This window comes from Rattus norvegicus, chromosome 9 (genome assembly GCF_036323735.1).
Source record: "Rattus norvegicus strain BN/NHsdMcwi chromosome 9, GRCr8, whole genome shotgun sequence".
NCBI lineage: Eukaryota > Metazoa > Chordata > Mammalia > Rodentia > Muridae > Rattus > Rattus norvegicus.
The window spans coordinates 16,210,106-16,232,688 of NC_086027.1; the positions used below are offsets into that span (position 1 = coordinate 16,210,106).

Below are 22,583 nucleotides of genomic sequence, written 5' to 3' on the forward strand. Positions count from 1 at the left end.
GAGGTATTGCTTGCCATGCACTACCTGGGCCACTCCTGTTCTGACAGACTGCCCCTCATGCCAATACACTCATGATCCACCTACCGTATGGGGTGGTGTCTCCTTCCTTCTCCTCCATGTCCTTTCCTTCTCCTCGTGGACCCTGCCTGAGCCCCCAGGCCCAGGGAAACTTTGCTCTGTCCCCTCTCTTCTGCCCAGCCCATGTTGTAGGGATTTTATTAACCAATCAGGGGTAACTTAGGAGGCAAAAAAAAAAAAAAAGAAAATCTGGTATACATGAGGATCTCCTTGTCTTGGAGCAACCAGACCTTAGGGTACAGAATTTACCATTTGAATATACAGCAGCAGCAGACACATTATAGGCCGATCTACTTTGTAGTTGGACTCAAAGCTTGGCTCTCACATCCATTGGATGTTCTACCTGGAGAAGTTATTTTACCTTTGTGTGACTCAATTCCCTTATCTGCACAGTGAGGATGATAACGAGTGTTAATTCACAGAGTTGTCTTGGGGACTGACCAGTTAATATACCTAGTATTTAAACATTAAACATCATCTACTTTGAATAATTAATAAAAGTCTGTGGAAAGGGCAAAGTAATAAAGCCAGAAGAACATTTGATTTGGAAATGGGGCTATATAACTACCTCTAGTAACAAACTGAGAATCAGGGAATGGTGGAAGACTAAGGCCAGAGAATTGGGAAATCAAGGCCAGCCTGGGCTGCCTAATAAGATCCTATGTCAAAATGTCAAGAAAAGTCAAGATTTATTATTATTTAATAATAAATCAAGAAATAGCCATTGTAAAGAATTTACAAAAAGCAAAGCAGTGGAGCAGAGTGGATGCTGTGTGTCAAGTCCCTCTGCTGTCCATCTCTGGGACCAAGTATGCATCAGATCAGTGATGGGAATGGGGTGCTGAGAGCCTGGAGCAAAGGGATGCTGGCTGCATGGCCACATTTAAACAGCACTAAAGCAGGACTAAATGCTAAGAAAAAAAGCAATATGCAAAACATGTAAATTTTAATGTCCTCCAGAAAGTCAAAGCCACAATAATTTTACTGTTTCTCAAGCTGCTTGTGTCACCAAACTTCTAATATTGGTAAGGATGTGAAAAACTCTTGTGATGCAAACCAGTTGCCAATAAGAAGAGCCACAGTGACCTGGATGCTGTCAAATAGGCCGAGGCAGCCTGGACAGCCATGAGAGTATGTTTAACACACAGATATCTGTCATTTCAAAAGGGGGAAAATGAAGCCTGACTTTCCCCCCCTTTAAGCAAAACCAAGAATACTAAAGCATTGAGGATTACAAATAAAAATATGCCAAGAAACTTCATAGAATATACATTTCTCTTGTGTGTGCTCCTGAGTGTGTGTGTTTTGTATGTGTTTTCTGTGTGTATTATGTGTATGTGTGAGTGTGTGTGTATGTGTGTGTACTTGTGTGTGTGAGTGTCTGTGTGTCTGTGTGTGTATGTGTGTGAGTGTGTATGCAGGTGTGAGTGTGTGTGTATGCATGTGAGTGTGTGTGTTTTGTGTGTGTGTGCGTGTGTGAGTGTATGTATGAGTGTGTGTGTCTGTGTCTGTGTGCACTAATGCTTCAATTATCTGCTATGGTGAATATTGTCCCCAACTCAATTATGAAGGTTAGTATTAAGCTGTGAGTAGATGGGGAGAGTGGTCACAAAGAATAATTAGGAGTCCTCTTCTGTTAAGTTGTCTGAGACTTCCAAATGCTGCATGATGTGAGTGGGCCTCACATCTCAGCACACTAACTATATTAAGTAAATTCCCGTGTGTATTTCTTAAACATTTTTCTATGAAAAACTTTAATAATTTTTTCTCCCATTCATTTTTTTAGGGGGGGGGAGGCAAGGGTCTTTGTTTGTTTTTTGTTTTTGTTTTGTTTTTTGGTTTTCTTTTTGTTTGTTTGTTTGTTTTTTGCTTATTTTAGGTCCACAGGATTTTCTGTAGCCTTGGAGGAAGTCCTAGACTTAGGACACTGGATCTGTACCGTTAAGGGAATTAACCAGTTCACTGAGCACATTTTTTCTTTGTTTGGTTTCTGTTTTTCTTTTGAGATCTCACTGTGGGAGCAGAGGAAGCCCTGAGGAAGTACAGCCCTAAGTGGATGTGTGCTGTAAACATGATATGACCATGCCTTGGACCCAAAGCCATTCATCCATGGGGAAAAGGCAAAGGCCCCCATGCCCCTTGAGGCTCAGAGACATGACAAAGCCTTCTCAGGATGGTGTTGATAGTGTGTGCAGAAAAAGTCTACTCTAACTTTCTCCCTGGCCCCATCTGGATATTTACAGCGTGAAGACTGCTCCCTGCACAGACTGCTCCTACTGAGATTAGCTAAATCTGCCCCTTGTCAGTTGCATATGCATAGTCCTCTCCTACTTGTTTATCTGCATGTAATGCCCACCTCCTTGCTGCCCTGTGCAACAGCCCTGCTTCCTGGCCAGCTCTATACAATAAACATGCTGAGCTTCTGGGATGCTGCATTTTCTCCAGCCCACGGACCCAGCCTTCCCCATGTATGTGTGTCCAATGTCATTCTTCATTTCCTCCTCATCCCTGGTCAGGCCCAAGTCCCTGGAGCCACACAAAGGACTTGGCAATCTCAGTCTGCTCCACTTTGAAGGAAGTGCTTTCTAAACTGAAATCTAAAGCACACAGTGGGTTCAGCTCCCTCTCAAGTGTCTTTGGTGAGAGTTGGGGTGGGTGTGAGACCAGTTGCATTATGAGTATTGCAGAAGAGTAAAGGATTCACAGTTTGCTTTTGGTGAAGCTGAGCTCTCCAAGAGGCTATCACTGCCAGCGTTTTCCCAAGTCACTTCTAGGAGGTCAACTGACTCCTAGGTGAGTCTTTGGTTACACTGCTTCAGTTTTCTGTGGCTACACTGTCCAAATGGCACCCACTGGTCACACATGGCTATTTGAGATGAACTAAACTTAGAACTAAAATCTGCCTCTTTAGTCACAGCAGGCAAACCAGGAGGCAAACAGCCAGCCAGAATTCATAGCCAGAAACACCGCAGATGTAGAATATTTCTATCATCTAGAAATTTCTCCTGGACAGCAGTGGTCTAGGTTCTTGGTGTCTGGTTTTTCCTTCAGGGAGAATTATTTGCCGTACTAATATCAAAAGGTTTATTTTTAAAGCAACTTTACCAAAATATGACTTACTCACCCCGAAATTAATCCAGTTTAAGTCTACAATGTAATGGTTCCCCATAAATCTATCCGAGTTCGACGGTAGACCACGGAATAAAAGAAAGACAGTTTATGCAGTTATGTAAAAATGGTATGCATCAATATTGACCACTGCATAATTATACTGTACTACTTTTGATTTCTTCAAAATTCAGGCCTTTTATTGATAGTTTTACAAAAATACATTATCCTAGAGTTGAGAAAATATTTTACAATATTTCATCTGGGCTTTTTATTTCATTGAGACTTTAATATTTTTGCATCTTTTGCTAGTATTGTTAGATTCTTTATAAGAGTTTTATTTTGTGGATTTTTTTGCCGATCTGGTCACTATTTGATGCCATTTCAATGTTCTCAGGATTTTGATGACAATAATACCACAATGATAAAGTGATACTCATTTTCTTGAGCCATTTACATATGTATATACACACATATGGGAAGTTATGTATACATATTTCTATGCTATACTGTGTAGAATACAATTCTATTATACGTCAACATATACAGTTTGCTCAATATGATTTCTGTGAATGTTATCAGTCATGGGGAAATAATAAGAGCCTGAATAAACATGGACAATATTTGCAGATTGCACATAAAATTGAAGATGGTATATAAGCAAAAGTGTGAAGTATATCACTTAGAGCTTTCATATCGAATGCACTTTAAAATTTTTAATAGATTAAAAAATTTAAATCATCTTTACCCAGTTTCATGTTTTTTTTCACAATGTATCTCCTGGATGATTTGAACTTTATATGCTGCTCAAGATCCTTTTAACAACAGTAACCTAATGCCTTACATGTGTTTCTGATATTTCTATTCACTTGATCACTGTTCAAAAATTGTACCAAGTTGATAGCTATTATTTTGTATGACTTTAAGAATGTAAATTTCATGTGTGTGTATACACTTTTGATCCTAACTCTATGGAGGCTTAGGCAGGTTGATCTCTTTTTTGAGTCAACCTGGTCTACATAGGAAAACCCTATCTTAAAAAAAATCAATCAATAAATAAGCAAATAAAAAAGAATTTAAAACACTTGAAATTAATATGAACACAACCACATCTTTAATAACAATTGATTTTTTTATTGCAGATAATTCATATAATCCATTCACAAAATGTTATATAGTGTCATATGGGAACTCAATTTCATCGTAAACAAACCTGCTTTTCTCTTTTCATTGGTTGCTCTTAGTTAACATTTTCATACACATATATAATTTATTGTGATTATTCTCTCCCCCCACATCGTATCATCCCCTCCCCTATGACATAAACTTATACAGTCTTCTAAATTTAGGCTTTCCAAATTTAGGATTTCTCTTTTATTTATTATACATTCCTTTACTTTTCCATCTACATTTTATGATATCTTAATAAGAAACCCATTCTGTCATTAGCACTCTCTGTGCTTGGTAGGAGACATTCACATTCTTCAGTAGCTTGTCATCAGTGCAGGAAATGACATCAAGCTCTCTCTCTCTCTCTCTCTCTCTCTCTCTCTATCTCTGTCTCTCTGTCTCTGTCTCCCTCTCTGTCTCTCTGTCTCTCTGTCTCTTCTGTCTCTCTGTCTCTCTGTCTCTCTCTCTCCATCCCCTCCCCAATTGTTCTGTTTTCTAGTACAAGGACTCACACTTTAGTCTAGCCTTGAACTCAAGGCAATCCACCTACCTCAGCCTTGTGAGTGTTGGGATTGCAGGTATACACCATCTTGCCCAGTGAATTTTGTGACTCTCATACATCCCTTTACTATTTCTGAGTTATTTTTAATAGTGCTGTGACCCTTTTCTAGCTTCTAGATGTAGATACATTAACTGATTAGAAGGTTTTATTTTTAAAGATTTATTTATTTCTGTACATGAGCACTCTGTTTGCGAGTGTGCCTGCATCTCAGAAGAGAGATTCAGACAGAAGAGGGCATTGGATCCCACTACAGATAGTTGTAGGTCACCATGTGGTTGCTGGGAATTGAACTTGGGAGCAATGGAGAAGCAGCGCTCTTAACCACCAAGCCATCTCTCCAACCTGATAAAAAATATTTTAAATTTCATTCTTTTCGTGTTTGTTTGCATCTTTCTTCTTGAGAACACTGTAATGGAATGTCCAAATGGTGATTAGTGGCGGTTGGTAGAAGGAGCCATATGTGTGATGCCACCATATGTGTGAGGGGCTGGCAACAAGGTGCAGACCCAAGACCATGGCCCTGAGCACTGAGGTTCGCCTGCTGGATGTGGGCTCTCAGCCCCATCAAGATGCCTTCAGGTGAGGACAGCAGGTGGTGGCTTGTGCCCTGCTGAGCCAGCCTAGGAGAGTGGCAACCACAATCGCCATGTCCAAGCCTCCAGCCTGGGGCACCTGGAAGCTCCAGCTGTGATGCCCGCGGGTTTTTCGTGGTGGACCTGGAGGCCTGAAGAAGCCGCCCTCGCATCCACAGAGCCTTGAGAGGGGACTGACTTGCCTGGTTGGATCCCTGAGTTCCGCACCATGCGCTTCCGGGTGTCGCGCCTCCCAGTGTTGCCTGCACGGCGGAGTGGGCACGCGTGTCCTTCCCACCCCGCCCTTCCACCGCGCCCGAGCCGGGCCTCAGGGCACGCGGAGCTCGTGGGTGAGCGCAGGGCCTGAGGGGGCGGGGCGCTCGCGTTATATTTGGGGCCCGCAGCAGCGCGTGTGCCTGGACGAGTTTTCCTTCCGCAGGCGCCGGCAGCCAGGGCGCCTCCGCCCAAGCTGACTCCTCTCTCTCCCTCTCTGACCCCGGCAGGCCCCAGAGGTGATTCTGCCTCCACGATGTCCTCCTTCCTGGAGGCGAGCTCTTCGCAGGCGCCACATCGCCAGCAAAAAGAGAAAGAAAAAAAGAAAAGAAAAAGCAGAAGAAGCGGCCAGGGAAGGGGGCCTTAGCGGCGTTGGGCATCATCTCGGCCACGGGAGGGCGCCCTATGACAGCGGCGGGGTTTCCAACAGAGACTACAGCCTCGCAGTGTCCAAGGAAGAAGCCCAGGCCAGCCCTGCCAGGGGACCTTGAGGCATGGAGCTCGCGGGGACCCCTAGCCCAACCTCCGGTCTGGTCCCCAGGAACAGCAAGCAGCAAGCAGCAAGCAGGGCGGGCTGCAGCCCCAGAGCAGCAGAATCAAGGTAGGTAGGAGACCCGCGTCCCTCTTTGGACTGGTTCTGCCCCCCCCCCCCCAAACTGGTCCCCCTGTCCTGGGAAAGCAGTGGCAGAAGGAGGCAATGCAAAGTGAGCCCACTGGGTAGGGGGAGGGAGGGTTCAGGGATGTATGGAGAGCTGAAGCAGGGATTGGAAAGCCTATGGCATTGGGAAAGAGTGTAGAGGTGCTCTGGAGTGTGCATGAGAGCTGTGCTCTGACATCCCCAGAGCAACTTGGGGCTGTCACCTCTCTCCAGATTGACTTAGAATTAAATGACCTGTACCTGCCAGGGCAGGACAGGCTTTTCAGAGGCAGCTTATCCTGGTGCACACTCCCTGTAATGTTTCTATTGTATGTTAAAGGATGGGGATCATGGGAATATATTTTCTTAAAACCTCAGGCAATTTATGCAGATTACAGTTCTGCCTAATTTAATTCTTTCCTGCCTGCTATGAGCAGGCCTCCAGATCAGCAAGTTCCTTTGGAATGGTTTTGCTTGTTTTTGTTTATTGTCCATGGTGCTGATTAGAAAGCCATGAATTGTTTTGTGAATTTTAAATTTCAAGAGGTGGCACCCAGAGTTTATGGTGGTTTCCTTCAAACATTGCAGTGTAGTTGCAGCATAAAAACGTACTTCTTGTGACAAGAAGTGGAAAAAGAAAGTTGATGAGCTAAGAAAAGTAGAGCCTTGAGCCAGATCAACCATTTGGCTTCCTCAAATATGGAGCAAGCATGGATTGTGGCTTTTTCAGAATCGAGGGGGTTTTTAGGATTGGGCAGTGAATGCTGTCTGGGGCTAACCCGTCCCTTTTGTGGCTGACAACCCTTAGGAGAAGGTCAGAATGTGCCAACAGCACAGAGTGGGCACTGGTGGTGTTTGAACTCAGAAGTGCTCAGGAACTGTGAAAGTTTCTCTGTTATCATCCTGGAGCCATCTAGTGAAATAGACCACTGTGATGCTGTGTAAGAGGCCGTTGTGGGGGCTGGAGAGATGACTCAATGGGTAAGAGCACCAAGTGTTCTTCCAGAGGTCCTGAATTCAAATGCCAGCAACCACATGGTGGCTCACAACCATCTGTAAGGAGTACTGATGCCCTCTTCTGGTGTGTCTGAAGACAGATGCATTGTCTCACATATAAATAAATAAATCTTACAAAAGATTGTCATCTACTGCAGTTTCTATGTGGACAGGGCACAGTTAAAGGGATTAAAGATCAAGTACATTGTCTGTCTTTAAAGATCAAGTGTATCTCCTAACTTTTAAACCAAGAAATATAGTGTCTTTTTTGCTGCTTGTGTAGCTTTTCGTGATGTATCTTTTCTCCTATTACGTCGTTTGTTTCCATGATAGTTGTTTTCACGTATATATGATTATCGCTCCTATTTGCAGAGCTATTCAATATTTTCATTGGTTAAATATTTGTGGTGAATTTACATTGTGATATCAGTAAAATGCTATGTGAAAATTTTAGAGAATATACCGGTTTGGGTAATTTTAATAACCTTTGCCCTCAAGTGGTGGCCTGTTTTCACATTGAAAAGACTGGAATTCATTACCATCCATAGCAGGATTGATAGGGAAGCACAATGGACAGCAACAGTGTTGTTCCCTTTGACAGTTGTGGGAGCCAAGAAAGAAGTGTGACTTGCTTTTTGTGATTTACCAAATCAAGACTCAGTATCATTACTATAGAAGCCCATGGAAAAAATGATGAAGTTTTCAGAAATCACCAGTTGAAGAAATGGTGGTGGTTTTGCTTATATTGAATTCTGAGTTTCAAAGTTATGTTTCATTTTTCTTTATTCCTTAATGAGGCTTTTTATTAAGTTTTTTATTCACCATTACACACTTAGATGCACAGTGCTAGGATCGTAGTAGGTGCTCATTAAATCACTGATCATTGGGGAGGAGGAATGATAAGAAAGTATGTATTTTCTGTAAGTTCTGTTAGTTTTGGGAACAGGTGGTTTTAGGTTGACCAGTTACAGCTTGGTATCTTGTCCCACATAAGACAACTTGACAGAACCCCCTTTCTGGCCATTATGTTCAACTTATTTTTCTCTTAATCATTCTTGAAAATCATGGAAGTAGTGTGGAAAATTGATTGTACCTGCAGTATAGCAAAAAAGCCCAGTCTAGATAGGAAGCAGGTATGTTTCTCCATGAGCTGATGTCTTAAAACATCTAGATTTTAGGAATTTGGTGTTGTGTTTTCTAAACATACATCTTACAGCATACAGATAACATCGTGATAGAATAAAGGAATCTTTTGATTTAGCACCAAATTCCATAAAGCAATGACTACTGCACAGCTCTCTTGGCCATATGAATAGCCGAAATTATATTTCACTCTTTTAAAGAAATAATGAAAGCACTTAAGGTTAAAGCAGAGCCCATGGGAAAAGTTTGCTGTGGTGTTTCTCTTTGGTTTCTTGTGCTCTTTCTAGGTAATGACTTTAAGAAGTCAGGGCGACCGGTCAGGTGGTCAGTGTGGTCAGGCAGTCATGAGCAGATGGTTAAGCGATGTGCTAGGGCCCCATAGGCCAGTGAGCCCAGCTGAGAAGCAGAGTCTAGCCAGTGAGCCTAACTGAATAGCAGAGGCTAGACAGTGAACCTGACTGAAGAGCAGAGGCTAGCCAGTGAGCCTAGCTGAAGAGGAGAGGCTAGCCAGTGAGCCTAGCTGAAGAGCAGAGGCTAGCCAGTGAGCCTAGCTGAAGAGCAGAGGCTAGCCAGTGAGCCTGACTGAAGAGCAGATGCTAGCCAGTGAGCCCAGCTGAAAAGCAGAGTCTAGGGAGTGAGCCAGGCTGAAGAGCACAGGCTAGCCAGTGAGTCTGACTGAAGAGCAGAGGCTAGCCAGTGAGCCAGGCTGAAGAGCAGAGGCTAACCAGTGAGCCTGACTGAAGAGCAGAGGCTAGTCAGTGAGCCTAACTGAAGAGCAGAGGCTAGCCAGTGAGCCTGACTGAAGAGCAGAGGCTAGCCAGTGAGCCTGACTGAAGAGCAGAGGCTAGCCAGGGAACCTGACTGAAGAGCACAGGGTAGACAGTGAGCCTGACTGAAGAGCAGAGGCTAGCCAGTGAGCCTGACTGAAGAGCAGAGGCTAGCCAGTGAGGCTGACTGAAGAATAGAGGCTAGCCAGTGAGCCTGACTGAAGAGCAGAGGCTAGTCATTGAGCCAGGCTGAAGAGCACAGGCTAGCCAGTGAGCCAGGCTGAAGAGCACAGGCTAGCCAGTGAGCCTGACTGAAGAGCAGAGGCTAGCCAGTGAGCCAGGCTGAAGAGCAGAGGCTAGCCAGTGAGCCTGACTGAAGAGCAGAGGCTAGCCAGTGAGTCTGACTGAAGAGCACAGGCTAGCCAGTGAGCCAGGCTGAAGAGCACAGGCTAGCCAGTGAGCCTGACTGAAGAGCAGAGGCTAGCCAGTGAGTCTGACTGAAGAGCACAGGCTAGCCAGTGAGCCAGGCTGAAGACTGAAGAGCAGTGATTTTAACCTTTATTTATAAGTTCTTCCGTTTTCCTAAAATTTCTACAAAGGTTTGCCTCCATAAAGTTTGACTTATAAGGTTCTCCTTGCTCTCTTCTTATCTCCTTTCCTCTTGCTCTTATGACACAATAATTTCCTTACTCTCAATGCCTTACTCTCAACGCTAGGCCTTTACTTCTAAGTTCTTCTTGAGTTCTGTTCTCTTCACTTCAGTTCTGTCTAAAAAGCTTTCTCTCTCTTTGTCCTCAGCATTTGTATATCTTTCTGAACAGAGCATCACATGGTGAAAAGTTCACCACAAGTTTGCACAGGAATTCAAATCATAAGTTGGATAATCAGTTTACGACAGAGAATGTTTACATGCATATCCATGAAGAGTAATCATCAGGATAAACTGTCACCATCTGTCACTGGCTCTGCATGTTCATGGAGAGTTAAAAGCTGTAATTTTTATGAGAAAAGAATAAGTGAAATTGCCTATAGGCAAATCCAGTCAATTATTTACGTAAAGTCCTTGCACCTATAGTAAATCATTAGTTCTCTATTTATGAACTTTGGTTAATTGGTTTATACCCTCTTAGCATGGGTTCTAATTTGTAGATGCCTGCTTGGTATTGCAGAAGCAATTCACTCATGAAACTTTAAGAAGGAAGAGTTCTCAATGCAATTTTGATTACCAGAGAAAACATAATAGCTGTCCCATTATAAAGGAGCTTAAAATTACTAATCTAATTTTAGGAACTCTTATACAATCATCATAAGAATGAAGAAATCATCTATTTGTCTGTACATCATCACGCCAAGACAATACATCTTCGTTGCTCTGTGGTGATCTGCTCAAAAGAGTGGGGTAAAGAGCATGACAAATACAGAGGCAGATACTTGCAGCCAACCATTCAGCTGAGAGCAGGGTCCCCAATGGAGGAGTAAGAGAAAGGATTGAGGGAGCTGAAGGGGTTTACAGCCCCATAAGAACAACACTAAGAAACACCCAGAGCTCCCAGGGCCGGAAACCACCATCCAAAGAGTACACATGGACAGACCCATGGCTACAGCTGCATATGTAGAAGAGGATGGCCTTCTTGGGCACAAATGGGAGGAGAAGCCCTTGGTCTTGTCAAGGCTTGATGCCCCAGTGTAGGGGAAACCAGAACAGGGAGGCTGATAGGCTTAGGTGTTTGGGTGGGTGTGGTAACACCCTCACAGTAGAAGGGGGAGGGGGTTTTATAAGGGGTTTTGTGGAAACCAGGAAAACGGATAACATTTGAAATGTAACAAAAGCCCTCTCTGGGGAAGGGACAGCGGATAAGGTGCTCTGAGCCCCTACTTCCTTGCTGCCTCCCTTTGATCGAGACTGTGGTACATGGTGTCAGCCTGGGACTCTCCATGGGCTGCTGCTGGCACTGGTCCTGGCGTTCATGGCCAAGAGCATGATGAGCAAGGAGCACATGGTTTGTCCTGATTCAGAGCAGGGCGAATGGCCACCAGAGAATAAGCACAGCTTCCTGTACGATCACGAGGTCTTCCTGGGCAAGAAGGACTCCAAGACCTTTGATAGCTAATCCTGAACGAGAGCAGGAGAGGCTGGGGAAAATTGTTGATCCAATCAACAGTGATGAAGGCGGCCTTGTTACTACTGAGGACCTGAAAGTTTGGATCAAACAGGTACAGAAAAGATACATCAACCAAAATGTGGCTAAACTCTGGAAGGATTATGATAGGGACATAGATGAAAAATCTCCTGGGAAGAATACAAGCAGGCTACCTATGGCTACTACCTGGGAAACCTTGCTGAATTCCAAGATAGCCCTGATCATCACAACTTTAAAAAGTTGCCTCCACGAGATGAGAGGAGGTTTAAGGCCTTGACGGTGACCTGACAGCTACTCAGGACTGGTTCATTGCTTTTCTGCACTAAGAGGATTTAGAACATATGAAGGAGATTGTAGTTCTGGAAACGCTGGAGAATATCAACAAGAACAGGGATGGTTTTGTGGACCAGGATGAGTACATTGTGGACATCTTTTTCTCACGAGGACAATTGCCCTGAGACCGACTGGGTTTTGTCTGGGGAGCAGTTCAATGATTTCCCAGATCTGAACAAGGATGGGAAACTGGATTAGGATGAGATTCACCACTGGATCCTCCCTCAGGACTATGACCAGGCACAGGCTGAGGCCCAGCATCTGGTGTATGAGTCAGATAAGAACAAGGATGAGATGCTGACCAAGGAGGAGATTGTAGACAACTGGACCATGTTTGTGGGAAGCCATGCCACCAATTACAGGGAAGATCTTACCAAAAATCATGATGATCTTTGAAAGAAACTCATCCTCATGTGGCCAACAGTCACATGCTTTCTACGGATATTCTGGTTGATTGCTATATTTGTCAAGTATATAGCAGTTGTGTCCCTAAACAATAAGAAACCTTTCTAAAGCTCAAAAAAATCATACATTGCACCACAAACAATAATAGTAGGAGATTTAAACACGCCACTTTCATCAATGGACAGATCAGGGAAACAGAAATTAAACAGAGACACAGAAAGACTAACAGGTTATGAAACAAATGGATTTAACATATATTTATAGAACACACCACCCTAAAACCAAAGGATATACCTTCTTATCAGCATCTCATGGTACCTTCTCCAAAATTGACCATATAATCGGTCACAAAACAAGCCTCAACAGGTACAGGAAGATAGAAATAATCCCATGCCTCGAATCAAAAAACCACGGACTAAGGCTGCTGATCAATAACAACAAATAGGACAGAAAGCCCACATATACATGGAAGTTGAAGTCAATGACAACTTGGTCATTGGAGACATAAGAAAGAAATTAAAGACTTCTTAGAATTTAATGAAAATGAAGATACAACATACCCAAACTTATGGGACACAATAAAAGCAGCGCTAAGAGGAAAGCTCATAGCTCTGTACGCCTGCAAAAAGAAACAAGAGAGAGCATATGTCAGCAGCTTGACAGCACACCTCAAAGCTCTAGAAAAAATTAAATAAACCCTAGAGGAGTTGAAGGCAGGAAATAATCAAACTCAGGGCTGAAATCAAACAAGAAGAAACAAAACCGAGTATCAAAAGAATCAGCAAACCCAGGAGCTGGTTCTTTGAGAAAATCAACAAGATACATAAACGCTTAGCCATATTAACCAGAGGTCACAGAGAGTGTATCCAAATTAATAAAATCAGAAATAAAAGGGAGACATAACAACAAAATCTGAAGAAATTAAAAAGATCATCAGATCCTACTACAAAACATATATTCAACAAAACTGGAAAATGTGGAGGAAATGGACAATTTTCTATACAGATACCAGGTACCACAGTTAAATCAGGAACAAATAAACCATTGAAACAACCCCATAACTCATAAAGACATAGAAACTGCTATTAAACATCTCCCATCCAAAAAGAGCCCAGGACCAGATGGATTTAGTGCAGAATTCTATCAGACCTTCATAGAAGACTTCATACCATAACTGTCCAAACTATTCCGCAAAATGGAAACAGACAGAGCACTACCAAACTCCCTCTATGAAGCCACAATTACTCTTATACCTAAACCACACAAGGATACAACAAAGATAGAGAAATTCAGACCTATTTGATTTATGAATATTGATCAAAAATGCTCAATAAAATTCTTGCAAACTGAATCCAAGAACACATCCAAACAATCATCCATCATGGTCAAGTAGGCCTCATGGCAAGGATGCAGGGATGGTTTAATATACGGAAGTCCATCAACGAAATTCATCATATAAACAAAGTCAAAACCACATGATCATTTCATTAGATGCTGAGAAATCATTTGACAAAATTCATTACCCTTTCATTAATAAAGTCCTGGAAAGATCAGGAATTGAAGGCCTGAATCTAAATATAGGAAAATGCAAAATACATCAAACCTGTACCTAACATCAAACTAAACTTAGAATATTGAAGGAATCCCACTAAAATCAGGGACTAGACAAGGCTACCCACTCTTTCCCTACTTAAGTACAATATGGTACTTAACGTCCTAGCCATAGCAATCAAACTATAAAGTAGGTCAAAGGGAAAAAAATTAGAAGGGATGAAGTCAAAACACTAATATTTGAAGATGATATGATAGTCTACTTAAGCAACACCAAAATTCTACCAGAGAACTACTTAACCTGATCAACAACTTCAGCAAACTGGCCGAGTATAAAATTAACCCAAACAATTCAGTAGCCTTCCTCTACTCAAAGGGTAAACAGGCTGAGAAAGAAATTAGGGAAATGACACCCTTCACAATAGTCCCAAATAATATAAAATAATTGCTGTTACTTGAACCAAGCAAGTAAAAAATCTGTATGACAAGAACTTCAAATCTCTGAAGAAATTGAAGAAGGTCTCAGAAGATGGAAAGATCTCCCATGCTCATAGATTGGCAGGATGAATATGGTAAAAAATGACCATTTTGCCAAAGGCAATCTACAGATTCAATGCCATCACCAACAATATTCCTACTCAATTCTTTATAAAGGTAGAAAGTGCAATTTGCCGTCATTTGGTATAACATAAAACCCAGGACAGCAAAACTATACTCAACAATAAAAGACCTTCTGGGGGAATCACCATCTCTGACCTCAAGCAGTATTACAGAGCAATAGTGTGTATGGTATTGGCATACAGACAGGCAGATCAGTGGACATAATTGAAGACACAGAAAAGAACCCACACACCTATGGTCATTTGATCTTTGACAAAGGAGTTAAAACATCCAATGGCAGAAAGATAGTATTTTTAACAAATGGTGCTGATTCAACTGGAGGTCAACATGTAGAAGAATGCAAGTTGACCCATTCTTATTGCCCTGTACAAAGCTTAAGTCCAAGTGGATCAAGGACCTCCACATCAAACCAGATACACTAAAAGTAATGGATAAAAAGTAGGGAAGAGTCTCGAAGACATGAGCACTAAGGAAAATTTCCTGAACAGAATACCAGTGGCTTATGCTTTAAGATTGAGAATCGACAAATGGGACCTCATAAAACTGAAAAGCTTCTGTAAGGCAAAGGACAGTGTCATTAGGACAAAAAGGCAACCCACAGATTGGGAAAAAATCTTTACCAATCCTGCATCTGATGGAGGGCTTATATCCAAAGTATACACAAAACAGAAGAAGTTAGAGTACAGAGAGCCAAACACCCCTGTTAATAAATGGGGTTCACAGCTAAAGAAAACATTCTCAGCTGAGGAATATAGAATAGCTGAAAAGCACCTAAAGAAATGCTCAATATCCTTAGTCATCAGGGAAATGCAAATCAAAACAACCCTAAGAATCCACCTCACACCAGTCAGGATGTCTAAGATCAAAAACTCAGGTGACAACAGATGCTGGCGAGGATGTGGAGAAAGAGGAACACTCGTCCATTGTTCCTGGGATGGCCAACTGGTACAAGAACTCTGGAAATCAGTCTGAACGTTCCTGTAAAATTGGAAATTGCACTACCTGAGCACACAGCTATACCTGTCCTGGGCATATACCCAAAAGATACTCCCTCATACAACAACACATATAATCCACGATGTTCATAGCAGCCTTATTCATAATAGCCAGAAGCTGGAATGAACCCAGATGCCCTTCAACAGAGGAATTTATTCTAAAAATGTGGTATATATACACAATGGAGTACCACTCAGCTATCAAAAACAATGACAACGTTCAATTCATAGGCAAATGGAAAGAACTAGAAAATATCATCCACAGTGAGGTAATCCTATCACAGAAAAACACACTTGGTATGCTGTTGGGAGCGATGGCCTTGAAGCCCTCCACTATTGATGTTATTATTATGGTGAGCATTAAGTATGACTGGGTTCATGGAAAATCCCCAGCCAGCTGCAGAAGACTAATACAAATGTTGTGGTCAAGATGAATAATCATATGATAACGTGTGACGTTAAGATACCCAATGTCATGACCTGTAACCTTTCTGATAAACCAACATCCTGCTGACTAATAGATATGACAAACCCGTGACCTTTCTGACAACCTGTCAACACCAGCCAATTCTCTAACCACAGGAATATTGTGTCCTTAGCGTGGGTAAATGTTTCTTACTTCCCCCCTCTCTCTGTTACCCTTTTTATGGTACAAAATCAGCCTTGGGGAAAAATAAAAGTGTCGCCTTGATTAGACTCTTGTCTTGGAGTTCTTCGTCACATCTCTTGTCCCCCATTCTCTTCCAGGTACTCAGCACCCCTCATTGACAGTATGCACTCATTGATAAGTGGATATTGACCAAAATCTCGAATTACCCAAGATGCAATCTACAGATCTCAGGAAACTCAAGAAGAAGGATGACCAAAGTGCAGATGCTCCCACTCCTTCTTAAAATGGGGAACAAAAATATCCATAGGAGGGGATATGGAGGCCAAATCTAAAGCAGAGACTGAAGGAACAGCCATTCAGAGTCTGCCCCACATGTGGCCCATATATATATATACAGCCACCAAAACTAGGTAAGATTGATAAAGCTAAAAAGTGCTTACTGAAAGGGACAGAATATGCATCTCCCCTGAGAGACACATCCAGAGCATGTCAAATAAAGAGGTCAGTGCTAGCAGTAAACTACTGAACTGATAACAAGACGCCCTTTATGGGAATTAGAAGAAGGATTCAAAGAGCTGAAGGGCTTGCAACCCCATAAGAACAGCAATGCCAACCAAATAAACCACTAGCAAAAGACTATACATGGACTGACCCAGGGGTCCAACTGCATATGTAGGAGAGAATATCCTCGTTGGGGCACCTGTGGAAGGGGAAGCCCTTGTTCTTAACAAGGTTGGACCCTGAGTGCAGGGAAATGTCCAGGAAGTGGTTTCTAAGTGGCATGGATTTGGGGACCATACATATGGGAGAGGTCACGGCAGGAGGGCTTATGGACCAAAAGCTGGGAAAGAGAATAACGTTTGAATAAAACATATATATCTAGTAAAAAAACTGAAATTTAAAAAATGATACTGATACCAAAAATAATCAAAAAATGTGAATAAGAAAGAAATTTTAGGTTTTGGAAAAAGATGAATGCCAGGTATTTAAAAAACTGTATGACCATGGTAAACACTTTAATATACTTGAGAAATTTTTTACATGTTAATGAACTGCATTTTTTTTAAATAGTGAATGGAAATCCAGTCCCTTCCTGGCTGTGAGGCTAGGTATCCAGATGTAGTGGAATTCATTATTTGTTGAGTCCTGAACCTTTGAGTCTGCTTCTAAGTCAGCTTATGCCAAGGAAACTAGGCCAGGGTGATATCTAAGCCATTGACCAAACTATCTGGACTAACAATTACATGTGAAATTCCACCTTGTTTAAATGGGAGGAGAGGAATAAAAGATACCTTTAAGGATTTAAAAAAGATGAAATGTACCCAAAAAAATCCAATAAAAAAGTTTAAAATAAAAATAACTTAGGAAATACAAAATACTGGGGTGCCATTCCACAATCATGATATGTTTCTTCTGTGATAGCTTATAGGTTAATTTACTTCTCTATAACTGTTTTCTTATTTCAAAGTAAGTTATGGCATCATCTGTGGAGTGGATGGTGAGAACAAAAGCTTTGCCTAACTTGAACAATCGATCCCTCCTGAGCATGTGCTTAACATTCTAAGCACAGGGAAATTTCCTGAGGGGATTAAAGAACAAAATCCAAACATAAAACAGGAACAACAATGATTTGAAAACATTCTGCACGCTGGGTATGAAGGCATGTTACAACTTTAATCAGCTTTGTAGGTATTTCTAATAAACACACAAGAAACAAAATTCCTATCACAGTCCTAGCAGTTGCATCCAACAAAGAGAGAGCTGTGAGGTAGTGCCTGCTACTTCTTTCCCCAGATATTCCTGGGCCTCAGGCCTGCACCCAGTGAGTTGGACCAAGAGCAGCCAGGTTGAAATTCCTGCTGCCATGGCAGGATTCTGCAGGAACATTTCCCTTTGACAACAAGGAACCTGTGTGGAGGAGACCTCTTGGTGAGTCCTCAAGGACTCTACATGTCCTATTCTACAGGGAGAAGCCCTGCCAGGTCTTTGGCAAGGCCAGCCATTTGTATGGGGAAGTCTCTGGTCCTGTGGCAGAGAATGAGGAATGGCAGAAAGAATGGCAGCTCCACTGAGATCAAAGGATAACCCTTCTAGGCCTATGACCTCCTAATTAATTTATCTTTCACCCGATGCCCTATTCACATTTTCTTAATCTCATACAACTGTGATCTTGATGAGCAGCTGGGCTCTTGTTTTCTTAATCAGTTCTTTGTTGTAACAGACCTTTTTAACTTACTCCAGCCCCTGAGACTTATTCATACCTTCTGTACGCAGTAGGACCCTTGGTGGGACTGTCATCTCGAACATAGAAGGTTCGGTAATCCAAAAGATTGGACTCCAGTTTACCTCAGGCCAGGAAAGAAGTCAGCCACCATTAGTAAAAGAGCAAGGGAAAAATTACATAGGAAAAAGAAGTGGCTTAATCAGTAGAAAAGATCCTCAACTTCTAAGGCCTGCACATCTGCACCCCTCTCTTCTGAGCTTTGTATAGTGATGTTGTATAACTCCAGATGGTAGTAAAAGGCAGAGTTCTTCCCAGCAAGGTCAGACATGATTTTCACTCTTACATCTCTGAGGTGGGCTGGCATTATAGCACACATTCATGTTGAATTATTATAACACCTATGATAAGAAGACAGAATCCATATATCACAATGCCAAATAGACTCCCTCCTGAACGTATGGACCCATTAAAATTGAGGTTCAACCTGAACTCAGACCATTCCACTCCCTTCTCATCCTCCGGATTCTTATGTTTGCTACAAGTAAAAGATCATGTTGTAGTCCCCAATATTCTCGTGCCTAGACTTGTCTATTCACGGAGAAGGATATTGGAGAAGTGATGGTTATGTAGTTACAATGTAGTAACACAAGGTCCAGGGTGACATTTGCTCACTGATGTCCAATTTAATTGTCTTGTTATATTTGAGAAAGGGAGGATGTCCTACATAATATATAAAACAGACAGAAATTTATTGTTTTATATATGCCCTGTAGTTGATCCATATGTTCCCAAGGAAAAGGAGTTTTTATTGCAAAAAAATAGGATTATAGACCATTGATTTTGTAACATACATGGATATGTAAATGGAAACAATGTCGGCTTTCAAGGACTGCACAGTAAGCAAATATTTCCAGGTTTTATACACTCAGAGGTATAGAAGAAATATATTGGCCTCCAGAAAAAAGGAAAAGCTTAGGAATGGAAATGTGTGTCACATGCATTGTCTCAAGTAGTTGATTTACTTTTAAGAAAACTCTCCCTCCTCCTTGGTCCCTAGAGATTTGGGTGCTAAGAAAAATCTGTTCTCCAATTCAGGGTTGTAAGAAACCCTCTGCAGCAAAAGCAATGTTGACTTCTAATGAAGCAGAGAGACATATCTAGCTTTGAAATAGAGGTTGCCAAATGGTATTCCCAGTGACACATGGGAGACTGGAGGAAAGGGTCCCCACAGAAATTCATCAGTGTGGGGAGAGCTGGTTAGTAGGTAGGCCATAGAATTTTCCAGTGACATCACCAGTAAGCCGTTCACTGGACACTCTATTGTATCTAAGAGATCCCTAGAATCTTCTGTGATGTCACCAGTGTTGTGGTGACACCAACTGCCTTTGGGATATTACTTCAGTTCCCTTTGCGTTCACAAGCAGGCATGTTTCGCCAGCTGCTCAGGCTATTTCGGAAGAAAAGTGTTGATCAAGGAGAGACCGCACCAGGTCAGAGGGAAGCTGACCCCCTCTCTAGTGAAACAGGAAGGAGGAAATCATTCTGGGGAAGGCTTGGTGAGTCGTGGGCAGAGTTGGGGAACATCCTCAAGGAGGTAGGTTTGAGATGTGCCTTCTAAGACTAGGCCTTACAAGCAGGAGCCTTGGGATTTTTCAAAGGCAAACCAAGAGTCAGGAGTTCCTGATCTTTAATTTGAGAGAAAGCCATAAAGTTGTAAGACTTCAGTGTCTTTTCTTGAAGCTTTTTAACTATGAGTGTCAATGATTGGCAGGAGGAGGCACTGTGAGATTAACAATGTGACCATCCATGTTTGGGAGTTGAAGCACTTCATCCTCTAGATTACTGTAGGTTACATAAATCTCTGATGGCGAGAACAAGGAAGGATGCACCCCTAGTCATGAATTGAGTTCTCAGACACTTTGGGCTGGACCACACTTGGTTAGAGCTTGATGGTGCTAAACATTATGAAGTCATTATGAACTCCAGGATTATCTGCACCACATCTGATACAACAATGTCACAGATGTTTATGTCTCAGTCATATTATAACTTTCAGTGCCGCTGGTTGTTTAATAGTGAGTGTGGCACGTGTATGGCTTTAGAGGTTGGGAACAGGGACATAGCTTAAGAATCAACCTTTAAGAAAGCTTTTCTGCTCTTTCAGGGATTCACCCAGTCTCTACCATTTCCCCTTCCTCAACCTCCTTTTCGGATTCAGAATGATCTATTCTGCCCATTGGTTCAAATATGCAAATTCACTTGGGTTTATCTGTCTACAGGTTTTGGTAGGAAGGCATCATCCCAAAATGTCATCAGTAAGCAAGAGGAGTGTCTAAAGGAACTGGAGGAACTCAAATTTGAAATCCAGAAGTGTCAATTCGAGAGGGATGAACTTTATCAAATCCTGGATCTTTATATCTATGATGAGTGGGACCACAGGTAGTCATTATGCCCAGTAACCTGTTCACTGTCTTGTGCTCTCTCTCTGCTACCTCAAGATTTACTCATAGCACGAGAGAGTTTCACCTCTCATCCTGGATTTTAAGGAGATTTGGCAGGCATTTGCTTGTGAGATGAGCTAGGTGCTGTGTGTTTAGGGTCAACCTCTTTTGTACTTGACCCTGAGCCTCTTGGATTAGCATTGGTTCTGTCAACAGCTAGAATGACCTTGTCACACTTGCTGCAACTGTGTGTGTGAATGAAATGCCTGCACGTCATCACTCTTTCCTCTGAATTTGTTCATTATACACTGATTCTATGGCACCTCCATGGATGTAGTTGGCATTCTAAATGTGTTTGGATATGGGTTGGTGTGTATATATGTGGCAGTATTTGTTGGTGGTTTACTCTGGATCAGGACGTCTGGGACCTTTGATTGGGTCTGAGGATTTGTTTGATCAACAGTTTGCAGGTCATGATAGTGATGAGTACATGGAGGCCCACGTTGATCAACACAGCACTTTGCTCCTTCTGTATACCTTGGTGGCACACAGGACTCTCCTGAGGGGAGGAGGTGCTATAAATCCTCTTCCCTGTCAAACATAGTTATGCCCTCTGGGAATTCATGTAACGATAGAAACCAAGGATTGAGTATACCTGCTTTCAAAACAAGAGAAATGTCATCACAGCTTTCTCTTCGGCCCAAAGCTGTGGCACAGACTGGAGGAATCTTCTTCCTGAACTAGTCAATTCCATCATGCTCACCTGGCCAGCTCTTGAAGGTCAGGTCCCTCCAACTGGTACCGTGACTCTGTTGTCCTGTGCCCAGGATAATAAACTTAACCAGTACAAATACTTTGAAGGAGCAAGTATGTGGAACATACTGAGTTTAAGTAATAGAGAGAACAGTCTGATTTTACCTAATTTGTTTCACCTGCTTTGATCTTTAGTTTTTTTATTTTTTTAACTATCCAGGGATTGTTTATTGTGACCTAGAAATGGTCACTGTGGTCTTGACAGTTGTTATTCCCAAACAGGGAGCTCTCAGGCTCTGCCCCCTCCTATATAGTGAGTCTTTGCAGAACCATATCTCTCAGGATTCCAAGGAGTCCTTATTTCAAAACAAATGTTTGCTTATTTACATAGAAATATTTTCTGTGGATTGAGTCTCACTGTTGGGTTTTGGTCTGGTTTTTGAGTTTGCCATTTTCTTCCCTTCCACCATTACTTGAATTTGAAATTTTTTATTACATATTTTTATTTACATTTCACCTAATTCTGAAATCGTGAGTTCAAAACATTATTTGTTCCTTTGGCCATGACCTAACCCAGGCTGCATGTCGAATTGCCAGTCCTTCAATCTGAACATGAGATGAGAATGATGGCTATGCAAATGATGACCAACTCAATAAGTGATGCCATGGAGAGGTACAAGGAGCTCATACAAGTGAACAGTTCCTACCGGTGAGTCGCTGACAGAGATGAGAACCCAGCACTAGGCAGGGAATGCTTCTGTCCTGTATGACTTTGAACAAAAGTCAGGGCTCTGGTTCTGTAGTGTCTGACTCTTAACAAGAAGGCTGCCTCCTGGCAAGGGTCTTAGATTTGTAGCTCTTGGACTCAGTTGTCGTACATGTGAGGGGTGTAGAAGACCCTCCAATTGTTATTTTCCCAGTTAAAGTTCCTCTAGATAGAAAAGGTTTGCACCATGATGGGAATAGCAATCAACTCTGAATCTCTAGGACTCTGACAGGAGATTTAAAGATCTGTGATCCATGAGAAACACACGGAAAGAGTCTATAGCTATTGGGTCTTCAACTCCCCCTCAGAGGGGCTTTCCCCACAACGTGAAGATGGTTTCACCATACCATGGACATACGAGCTCCCTTATGGACCATCTCTTCTTCCTTGATTTATATAAACCGTTTTAGTGTCAGGATTTTCAGAAGTACTTTGAT

General features: G+C 42.2%; 1 pseudogene; it reads left to right on the plus strand.

Annotated features, from left to right (window-relative positions):
• Positions 1-11,186: 11,186 nt before the first annotated feature.
• Positions 11,187-18,894, plus strand: LOC134480436 (reticulocalbin-1-like; annotated as a pseudogene).
• The last annotated feature ends 3,689 nt before the right edge of the window (positions 18,895-22,583 follow it).